Source organism: Diaporthe citri, assembly GCF_014595645.1.
Source record: "Diaporthe citri strain NFHF-8-4 chromosome Unknown scaffold_10, whole genome shotgun sequence".
NCBI classification, from domain to species: Eukaryota; Fungi; Ascomycota; class Sordariomycetes; order Diaporthales; family Diaporthaceae; genus Diaporthe; species Diaporthe citri.
Window position 1 is genome coordinate 1146026 of NW_025064855.1, and position 12609 is coordinate 1158634.

A 12609-nucleotide genomic window follows, 5' to 3' on the forward strand; every position below is an offset into this window, starting at 1 on the left:
GAGATGAGACGGAAACCAAATGTTAGCGATGCCGCGAGCGTGAGAGATAGAGCGAGTCGACTGATGCAGGAATTGGCCCTACCTGGACACGCCTCGCAAGCAACTTGCCCTCGCTGTCCTCAGCCCGGAACTCGTCACGGGACACGAGCAGCGTCTCCTTCCCCCGAAGCGTACTGAACTCGACCAGCGGCAACAACTCATGACCATCGCCACCACCCTGTGATTTCTTCTTGTTGTTGTCATCTGGCGACGGGCAGAAGTCGAGCACCTTGCCCACGCTCCCGTTGACGAGGGTGTCGCTGACGTTCTTGACCAGCATCACCTGCGCGTCCCGCTTGAGCTCCAGCATCCTGACCGCCATCATGTTCTCGAGCAGCCTCTGTTTCTTGCCCTGCTCTGCGGATCCAGAGTCCCGCGCCACAAATGTGTGTGCCGGGCCGCTGAGGGCTGCGAGGCGGGATGCGTTGGCGCGGTCGACTTCGGTGCGCAATGGGAATAGTTGTGTGGGGAGTATGCCATCGTCTTGTGAGAGTGGTCTGGACAGGCCGGTCAAGATTCTCTGCGTGACTGGGGAGATCTTGCCGCGGCGTAGCTCGTTGAGCAGGCTGACAAAGTCTGCGGTTCGAACATAGCGTGTGAGTATTCGGGACTGAATACACCGCTTCATTTCCCTTCTTTCAGTTAAAGACTTACCGCTATCCTTTTGACGAAATACCTGCGTGAGTATCACGGTGCTTTCAATGCTTTCTTTCCATGCGTCGCTTTGGAATGCAAAGAACACATCCTTTCCACCCTGAGTAACTGGCGGGAGCTGGAAGAAGTCACCTGTGACAACGATCTGTTTGGCAGTCAGTAGGTGCACATTGCAGAAGTGCGCATTCCATGGCGAAGTTACCTGGATACCCCCGAATGGCCTGTCTGTCTTTTTCCGCAAGATAGCTGCGAGGGCGGCGAGGAGGTTGAAAAGCTGACCGTCGACCATGGATACTGAGATCCGCTGCATCAATAGAAGCCGGAAGACTCAGGTCTGTCAAACATTGCTTCAACGCACCTTCATCGATGACAAGAACCTTGACTGTCTTCCATCGCCGATGCGCAGGTCTGCATGTCTTGATATAGCTGATTTGCTTTTCGACGTCGAAGACACCTGGCGTAACAGCACCCCAGGCGTGTATAGTTGTCCCTATAGTACCTTTCAGCATCGGCTCAAACAACTAAGGGTGATATCCAGGATACAGACCGCCGATGTTTTGCGCAGCCATGCCGGTACTAGCACAAATAGCCAGGCATTGTGCCTTCTTGGCATATTTCTTCTTGAGAGCCTCTATGATAGCCCTCAACAACAGCGATTTGCCCGTTCCTGCATGACGGTCAGTACCACGATGGATGAGCGAAGTCCTCAGTCAATCTTTGAGAAGTCATGCCACTAACCTGCCGAGCCGGTAAAAAATATGTTCCTCTCATCGTCTACAACCATCCGCAACACCCTTTCCTGCTCAGCGCTTAGTCCAACATTGCGCCGGCCAGTCGATCCCTTTTCTGGTAGGCTCTTAGTTGATGGCTCCTTCGCCGCGGGACTCTCGTCCGGCGCAGGGCCAGGCACCGTCTGCCTCGGAGCAAAGAATGCATCCAGCGTCGTCCGCTGGAGCTTGGCCGGACCCTTAGTCTTGGAATCTCCGACGCTATTGCGGGCCTTTCGCTTCGTCACATTTGGTCTTGGTCCCGGCATTACGAACTGTGCCGCGTCTCTCGTGGATCGTCTGATTTTTGGTAGCACATTAGGCTATCGTTGGCCTCGCTGATGGTGAGGTCGCGCTCTGCACGCGTCGACCCACAGAGCTCACTGTTTACCGTCCTGCTCTATGCAGGCATTGTGTGGACCGCGCATCAGGGTTAAACCCTGGCTCCGTCATAGCCCAATGTCGGTCCGCAGTTCGATAATAAAGTGAAGGGATTGCCCTGAATCAAACTTCAACTTGTCCATCGAGCCCTTTATCACCTCGCTCCGACTCGGTTTTCAACTGTCACATACGCATCATGCAGACGATGCAGCAACTGCTCGCAAGAGTGCGGAACATGAGCAACAAGGGGCCCTCCAAGGATGATTTCCCTGGAAAGAGTTTCCTTGGTTCAGCATGTCAATTGCATTGCAAGTCCCTCTTTCTTTGCCTCTGTCTTTGGTCTCTCAAACCGTCCTCGTTGACATGAATCTCCCGAGTTTGTTCATTTGGGATGGGATTGTCCTGCGCTTGCCTCTCGTGTTCAAATCCTGTCGAAATCCTCATAACGTCCCCGGCCCAGATTCCCGCCCCCCCCCCCTGATTCCGGCCCCCCCCCTGATTCCGGCCAGTCGTTTTCTGGTGCACTGGCACTATAAGATACCCACTTTTCAATCTTCTATAATAAATCCAAATTAAATCCTACAACCCTAACCCTAGGTCCAAAGTAAAGGGCATTAAATATATTCTTATATTAAAATCGTTTTAAAAATATAACTTTAACTTAATAAATTTAAAATAATTATAATTAAATTTTATTATAAATAATAAATATTTTATTATAAAATATATAAATTGTTTTATATTTAAAATTTTTATAAGAAAATATTAAAAAATTTATATTTTCTTTATATAAAATTTTTATAAAAGAAATTAAAAAAGGTTATATTTTAAAGTTTTTTTTATAAATATAAGTGTAATGGGTATAACCCATTAAGGTAAGGGTTTTGGGTTTTAGCCCAAAACCTAGGGTTTCCGGCATTTTATTACTAGAATTTAAATAATTTAGTTTTTATACCTTTTCTTTCTCTTTCTTTATTCAACTAAGCTTAATTATAATAATGCTTAGCATTTATAATATATAAACTTATTATAATTAATTAAATCTCCTTAGAATCTTTTATAATTTTTATTATAAAGAAGATCTTTATAAAAAAATATTAAGAAAACTATTAAAAAGCGCTAAATTAAAAAGAAACTTTAATAATGCATTAAGCATTAATATAAATTCATTAAGATTTGGATTTTTAAATATGGAAATTAACTTTTTATAACGTGCAATTTAAAATCCAGCGTTTAGCTAAGTAATATAAGCAGTTATATAAAACTAAAGTTTATTAAATAATATTATATAATAAGCGGCTAAAAGTGCGTTAAGGGTAGCTATTAATATAATAAAGGGAATTATATAAGAATTAAAGAAATTTATTAAATTAATAAGCTAGCCATAAGCACCCCTTTATTTAATATTAATAATATAATTATACCTTATAATTACCTTTATCTTATTATTTATTAATTAAACTTTAGCAATTTTTAATAATAATAAATATATATTTAATAAATTAAAGATAATACTTAAGATTAATTTTAAGGTTACGCTTATAAGTTTCTTATAAAAGGCTTTTTTATAACTTATATAAAATAATAAATTAAATAAATATATTAATTTTTAAGCCTTTTTAATTTTAAAACTTTTTATTAATAAGCTTGCTAAGTATATAAGTAAAAAGCAAAAGGTTTAATATAGGATATATTAATGCTTAAAAGGTAATTAAAAGTTTAAAATTTAGGTATTTTAAAAAAATAAAGGTATGAATAAGGATTTTAACTTATAAAAACTAATTGCTTATATAAATTGCATATTTTTTATAATTATATATAAGGAAAAGAAGCAAGATAACTTAATTTAATTAAGATAAAAGAATAGCTAGCCTTTTAATAAGTTTTTTATGAATTTTAAAAGCGCCTTAGTAAAAGCTAAAGGATATATATAAAATAATAAATTTTATATAATATAATTATGTTAAGGAATATTAAAAGTTTTAAAGAATAAATTAATAATTATATTGCTTCTTATAATATTTAAAAAATATATAAAAGTAATTTAATAAATAGCTTAATAATTTAAATAAATAGGAAAGTTTAAATTGCTTATAAATTAATATTAACGAGGGCATAAAAATCTTACCTTAATTACTGCTGCTTTTAATTTAAATTATAAAAACTTTAATTTATAATTTTTAAAAAATAAAAAAGAATTAGCCTTAGATTTTAAAGAGGATATTTTAATAAGGATGAATTATATAGCTAAGAAAGGAAATTATAAGGGGTAAAATGGAAAACGCCTTATAGTAAGCGGCTCTTAAGAGTATTAATAAGTAAAGTGAGTTTTTAAAAAAGAGAGGAAGGCTTATTTTTAAAGCGAAAGGTGCGGAAGGTATAAAGCGTTGGGTTACTTTTAAAAAGGGTGTTTTTATATTTTATTTTTAAATTTAAATTGCAATTTAAGGAATTTAAGTTTTAATTTTAATTTAGCCTAAATAATTAAATTAAATCTTTTTAATAAATAAAAAGATAAAATTAATATATTTAAGCTAGAAAAAGAATAGCCTTAAAGTAAAGATAAGTTATAAAATATATAAAGAATATTTAGGTATAAGTAAAAATAAATATGCTAAAATTAAAATTTATATTTTGTTAGTTGGGTTAACATATATTGGTTGATAGCAAACTGGTTATATTTAAATTGGCTATATAGAAGGAAGGAGGGTTGCAGCCATAGGCTGCAAAACCTCCTTTTAACTATAAACTATCTAAAGGTAATCACATGTTACTGCATGTAACCCTTGCTTGTTAATGCTTTAATGCTAATTACTTATAATGCCTATAATGCCTATTATGCTTAATACTGCTATTCCCCTATAATATATTTATAATTATATTAGCAATCTTTAATTAAATAATTAATGCATGCTTTTAAAAAGTATATAAGTAAAAGAAGTTAAATTAAACTTAAAGCTGTTAAGTTTAAATTTATTAATTAATTAAATTAATTAAAAGTATGCGTTTATTTAATTATGTTAAGTATTTATAAAAGGCAAGTATATAAAAAGGCCTAAGTTATTATTAAGGGGTTAAAGATTAATTATTTTATTAAAGTGTATAATTAATAAATAAAGGTTATTTTAATAATTATGCATAGCAAATTATTTTAATTGCATTAATTAATAAAGTATAAATTGTTGCTTTTGCTATATAAATGTTTTATTTATAATGCATTTTATAAATTTATATTTTTATTACTTATAATGCTTAGGTTAAATAAGAACTAAATTAAATCCTTAAATTAATAATATTATTATTTAATTTCTAGCTTATAATATGCCTTAATTTAATTTAGCTTAAGCTTAATTATGCTTAATTTCCGTAATTAAATAAAGATTAATTAATTATAAAGAAAGGATAAGCAAGATAAATTATAAAGGTTGGCAAATAAAGTATTTAAATAAAGGAAAGAAGTTAAGTATTAAGAAATTATTTAATATTAATTAAGTTAATAAATAAAAACATATATAAAATTAATATATAAATATTAAATCGCGAAATTTAATTAAGGATGCTTATTAAATATAAGCTAGTAACTTAAGTATTTATAGGATAATAGTAACTTTTATTACCTAAACCCTTAATATATAAGCATTATTATAAAAATCTTAGCTATAAGATTTATTTTTAAAAGGAAAGTAATTTTAAATATAGGCTATATTATATTATTTCTTAAGATAATTTATAATTAATTAATAAAAGGAAGATTTAAACTTTTATTAATTTTATATATTTTTATTAAATAAAAGCAAAGATTAAGTTGTTTTAATAATCTTTTCTTTGCAACCTCATTGCAATTAGCTTAACTTATTAATTTTTATTAATTCTTATTTAAATGTTTTTTTAATAATAAGTAATGCATTAAGTTTTAGTATATCTTTTCCTTTTATTTAAGTAAATAATTATTTTTAATTAATATATCCTTATATCTTAATTATAATCTTATTAATACTTATAAATTGCTTAAAAGTTTTATTTAGCATATCTTTTATAAAGGCATTTATTAAATTATAATTACTAGCAATTTATTAAATTTTAAAGATTTTATATTTTTTATATAATTATTAAAGTATCATTAAGTTAATTATAAGATATTTTTCTTTAATTATGCTAAGCTTAATTAAGCACTTATATAAAGAGTATAAATTTATATAAATTATAAAAGGAATAATATTAATATTAAGATAAGTAATAATTTAATATAAAGTAGCTACTAAAATAATACTTATATTAAATTTATAAATTATATTATAAATCTTAAAAGCTAAAACGTTTTTAATAACTTTTTTGCATTTAATAAAGAATTAATAAATAATATTGCTATAAATATCCAATTCTATAAAGCTATTACCTTAAGTTTTATTAATAAGAATAATAATAAAGCTTATTTATAAGCTAAGATTTTAATTATTAATAAAAAAACTATTAATAAAGATAAGTAATTTAGCTATAATTAAGTTAAGTAGCATATATTATATACTGCATTTAAGATAATTAGCTTGCTATTAAAGCCTTTTATTAAGCTAAGCATAATTCTTTTTATCTAAATTAATAATTTAAATAGCTATAAATAAGTTAAATGCAGCCTTTAGTTAATAAATAAAAGCTAAATAAGTATTACAAGCCTATTACTTAGCATATTATTATCTTTAATTAAGAAAAGTAGCTTAAATAAGGGCAATCTTTATGCCCTAGCCCTTTTAATATATATTAATAATACTATTCTTTATAATAATAATCTTTATATTATTAAAGTTAAGTGCTATTTTAAGGGTAAGTATTATTTTTAGCTTATATTAAATATTTATCTTTTTAATTTTTTCTTTTTTTATTATTAAAAATATTAAAGTAATAATAAAGAAAGTATTATTTATTTATATAACTATAATATTAAAGTTATTTATATTATTATTTAAGATAAAAAAGTATAAATTATAAGTAAAGATAATTATGCTTAATTTTTTATAATAATATTTATAATATATTATTTATTAATATATATTAAACTTAATAATGTTATATAAAGATTTAATAATATGCATAATAATATTAAAAGGATATTTATTATAAATTTTTAGTAATAATTTTATAAATATTATATATTTAAGCTTTAACTTTAATTATAAATAAGCTTAAGTAATATCTTAAAGCTTAATATATATTTCTTATTAAAAAAGAAATAATATTAAAGTAATTAAAAATTATTAGCTTAATTACTAAATAATAAGAGATTAAATAAGAATTTCTTTCTTACTATAATTATTATAATTAATTATTATAAGGCATAATTTCTTATAAGGCTTTTTAATCTTACCCTTAATTTTATATATTATTTAAGACTTAAAGAATTATATATTGCTATATATTTTTTTATTATAAAGTATAAACTTAAAGATATTATATTTAATTAAGTTTAATACTTCCTTATAATTAAATTCCTTAAATAGATTTTTAAATATAATAATTATATTATTTTATTAAAGCTTTAATATAAATTTATAATTATCTTTTTTGCATTAAGTAATAAATATTTAATTAAGGAATGTTTAAATAATAAATATTTATGCTAAAAATATCTTAATAAAAATCTTTGGCTTATTCTTTGCTTTTAAAGGTTTATTTTTATTACTTTAGTTTTAAAGGATTTAGGTATATATTTAAAGGATTTAGCTTAAAGTATATAGTATATTATAAATTATTATTTAGCTATAAAGTTTAAATTATAGCATCCTTTATTTTATTATAATAATATAGCTATATTATTATAAATTAAAAGATTATTAAGTTATTTAAAAGATTTAAAGTAAGGTTATAATTATTAATAATAAGAAGTTTATATAAGCCTTGTTATTTATTCTTTTCTTATTATATTCTTATATTACTTTATAATAATAAATTAAGAGTTTTTATAATATTAAGTTTATTATAAGTATTAAAAGTTATATTTACTTATTATTTAATATTTATTTTTTTTAAAAACTTTATAGCTATTTTAATGGCTTTAGCTTGCTTTTATATTAAAAGAGTTGGAGCTAAATCTTTTATAAAATGTAGATAAGCTTTAAAGATAAGTAATATGGGTATAATGCCTTAAGGGCTATAAGTATTATTAATGGCCTTTATTGCTATTTAAAAAATATAGCTTTTTTTATATAAGTAATAATTAACTTAGCATATAAGATATTAAATGCTTATTAAAGAAAAGCGTAATAGCATTTAACCTTATTAATAAATTAATAAGCTTTTATTAAAACTTATTTATAAGCAATTTCCATTATTTATGCTATCCCTTAAAACTTAATAAATATAAAGTTTATATTAATATTATAAAGGATTTAGTTAAAGGGGCTAAGATAAGTATTAATTTAATATTTATAAAGTGCCTTTTATATATCTTTAGTTAAAAGTAATTTAAGAAATTAAGCTATTTAAAATATTATTATTAAATTAATAATATAAAGAATAAGCTTATTTTTAAAAAGATATATAATATTAATAATAATTTTATAATTAAAGTTATAATTATTTTTTAAAGTAAACTTAAATCTTTATAAAGCAAAATTATAAAGTTAATAATAATAATAAAACTTTATAATAATCTTTAAAGTTTTTGCTTTTATATTATATTTAATGTTTTTTAGTAAGTAGTTAAGATATTTAATTAATGAGTGTTTAAAATATTAATATAGTTAATATAATTCCTTTTTTATAAAGAATATAATAAGGATATATAGAAAGTATTATAAATATTCTTATTTTTAAGTAATTAAAAATATTTTTTTAAAGCTATTTAATTATTATTAAATTAGTTTATTTATTATATTTTGTAAATAAATATATAGCTTATTTATATTGCTTATATAAAGTAAAAAGGGGGTATATTTTTTAATAATATAAAAAGTAATTAAATTAATTATAGCCTTTATTATTATTATTCTTAAAGATAAAGCTTATAATTCTTTATTAAATTTAATAAGTGCTTTTCTTATTTATAAAATATTAAGTTAAATAAAAGGGTTTTTATATTAAAAAGCAAAATATTATTTATATTTTGCTATAAAGAAAATTATAATATTTATATTAAGGATAATGCCTTAAAACTAAATATAAGTATATTTCTTAATTAAGATAAATTAAAAAGTAAAAATAAATATTATATTTTCTTTATCTTTATTAATATTATTTTCCTTAATAATTATATTTTTTAAAAAGAAATTATAAAGAAAGGTATTATTTATAATAATTTAATAATATACTATATTATCCTTATAATTATTTTCTTTCTTATTAAAAATAATTCTTATATTAAGTTTCTTATATTTTATAAAAAATGCAATATAATTAGTATTAATGGCCTTATAGTTAGCATACTTTATTTATATAAGATATTAATTATAATATTGTTAATATTTTGCTAATAAGTAATTTAAAAATTAATAACTAATTTTATTATAAATATAATACTTTTTATTTCTTAAGGTATTTTATTAGCTATTATAATAAGAGTTATATTAAGAATGAAAGTTATTATTGCTAAAGTTACCTTAGTTAAAGTTGCCCTAATTAAAGTTGCCATGGCTAAAGCCTTCCTAGCTATATTTATTATAGCTTAATAGCTTATTATCTTAATATTAATAATTAATATAATATGCTTTATTTTTTTTATTATTAATACTTTAATTATTTTTATTATAATATTAATTAGCATTGCATTAAAAACTAAGTTTAAGAAAAAATCTTAATCTTAAGAATAATACTTTATATAGGTACTTAAAATTAAAGAGTGCATGTTATAATTTTGGCATATTTATATAAGCATAAATAACTATTATTTATAAGAAGTTATCCTTTTAATAAAGTATATTAAGTGCTTATTAATATAATTATAATTTATTAAATATTATAATAAGAACCTTTTAAGAGTACTTATTAATATTCTTTAAGTTAATATATATTTTATTAAATATAATTAAGATTTAATTATAAAAGTATTATTAATAGTTAATTTTTATATTAAAGTAAGCTTTAAGCTTTAGGTATATATTATAAATAAAGGATTTTATATTAATATAATAAATATAATAAATCTTGGCATAATCTTTAAGAATTAAGGGAAATATTATATAAAATTATTTAAGTTTAATATTTATTATTTAATAAATATTAAGAAAAATCCTTATTTTATTATTTAATAAATTATATAATTTACTGCCCTAATTCTTATTTTTATTTTATATCTTATTAAATTATATATTGCTATTAATATTAAGAAGATTATTTATTATTTCTTAAAGGGGTAGGTTTTAATATAAATTATATGCTTATAAAGGTTTTAATATTATAATAAATAATAATGTTAAGTATGGAGTTTTTATTAACTCTTTAAGGGAAATGCTTATAAACTATTTCTTAAGTTATAAAGTTTTTAAGTATTTTAATAAACTTAGTTTTTATTAAGATAATATTTCTTAATATTTTAAAAAAGCCCTTATATTTAACTAATTAAGGGTTTCTTTTTTATAAAATAATAATTATGGTATTTATTATAAGGAAGTTAGTTAAATAAAGTTTTTTCTTAATTTTATAAATAATTAAAGATAAGGAGGTTATAATGTTTAAGATTCTTTATTATTTTTAATAAAGGGAATTAATTGCTTTGAATTTTAATAAGAAGAAGTAAAAGCTATAAATAATGAAATTATATTAAGAGCTAAGGTTTTTTAAATTTCTTAAATAGCAAGTATTTCTTAAGTACTTGCTATTTTTAGCTTTTAAAATTAAAGTTATTAAGTATAAAACTTAAAAAGTTTATATATATTAGCCGCTTTATATAGTTCCTTTTCTTATTATAAAGGATATTTATTATATATAAGTAATACTTTTAAGTTAGCATATTACTTATTAGCGCTTTCTTTAATATTAACTTCTTTTTTTAAAGGAATTTCTTAAAGTTTTAAATAATAATTAACTTTTTAAATATTATTATATCTTAAAAAGTAAAGTCTTTTATAAAGCATTAAAGTAAATTATTATTTATATCTTAGCATTTTATTATTTTTTTTATAAACTTAAGAATAGTAATATTTATTTAATTAATTATGCTATTTATCTTTATTATTAGTTTATTTTAATAGCTAAGATTAACTTATTAACTTTAAAACCTTTTATTAAGGTTAAAAAGTAATTAAAGTTCTTATATAAAAGCATTATTAATATTTAAGGGTATTTCCTTAATATTACTATTAAATTTAGCTATCTTATTAAGTTATTAAAATATTTAAATAATTTATATATAAAGGAAAAGAAAGAGGGTAACTAAGGGGATATAATAAAGTTATTTTAAAGCGTAAAAAGAAAGTATTAATTATGCAATAAAAGAGTATTTATTAAAGAATATTTATTAATTTAAGTAAATATAAGTTATTATTTATGTTAAAGTAAAGTAACTATAAGCATTTTTAGCATTAATTACGTAATAAAACGCGCTATATAATTAATAAATCCAAGGTATTATTAAGAACCTATTAATTAATAGGTTGAATCTTTGCAATAAGAAGGTTAAGGCATTATTAATCTCTTTTTATTAGTTTTAATTATAGCATAGCTATTAATACTTAATTAAATAGGGTTTCATTACTAATAATTACCTATCTTTATAATGTTAATATTAATTATTTAGCGTAAATATTGCAACTTAATTATAATAATTTCCATTATTAATAATTACTGCTTAATTAATGGTAATATAAATTTATTGCTTGCTTATCTTACTATTTATAACTACTTATAAATAATTACTAATTAATATTAATTAAGTTAATATACATTAATTAATAACAAATTAGTTATATTTAAATTGGCTATATAGAAGGAAGGAGAGTTGCGGCCATAAGCTGCAAAACCTCCTTTTGGCTATAAACTATCTAGGGGTGGTCACGTGCTGCCGCATGTAACCCTTGCCTGCCGGTGCTCTAGTACTAATTGCCTATAATGCCCATAGTGCCTATCGTGCCCAGTGCTGCTATTCCCTTATGCCACGTCTATAACCACATATTTATTTATATAATTATTAATAATATAAATTAAGAAATTACCCTTATAAATAAAGAATATAAGTATTTTGCTATAATTAATAAAAAAATAGCGTATAAGATGGGCATTTTTATTATACCTATATAATTATAAATTTTAAAGGGTGTTATATTAAGGATTATTAAAGCAATTATTAAAGGGATTATGAGATTTATTATAAAAATTAAAAGTTATTAAGAATTAATTTATATTTATATTATTTTAAATTTAAAATTCCCCTTAGTTTTAAGAAAGCTATAATTAATAATAAATAAGGCTTTTTTTATCCCTTATTAAAAGAAAATTTAGCATAAAAAGGTAAATTATTAAATTTTTTATATAAGCTAATAATTATATTTAAATAAATTAAAAAAGCTAAAGGTAGTAATTTAAGTTGCTAAGTTAATTTTTATAGCATATCTTTAAAGAATTAAAAAGAATTATAAAAAATTTATAATAAAACTTATAATATTTATTGTTTCTTTAAAGGATATAAATAAAGCCTTATATATAAAAATCTTACTTATAAAAAAAAAGCTTTAAACAAGGATTTCTTTAAAATTTTATAATATGCTTTTGCTTTTTATAAAAAAGGAAGTAAATAAGCTTAATCCTTATAAATTTAAAGTAAATTATAAAATTAACCTTAAAC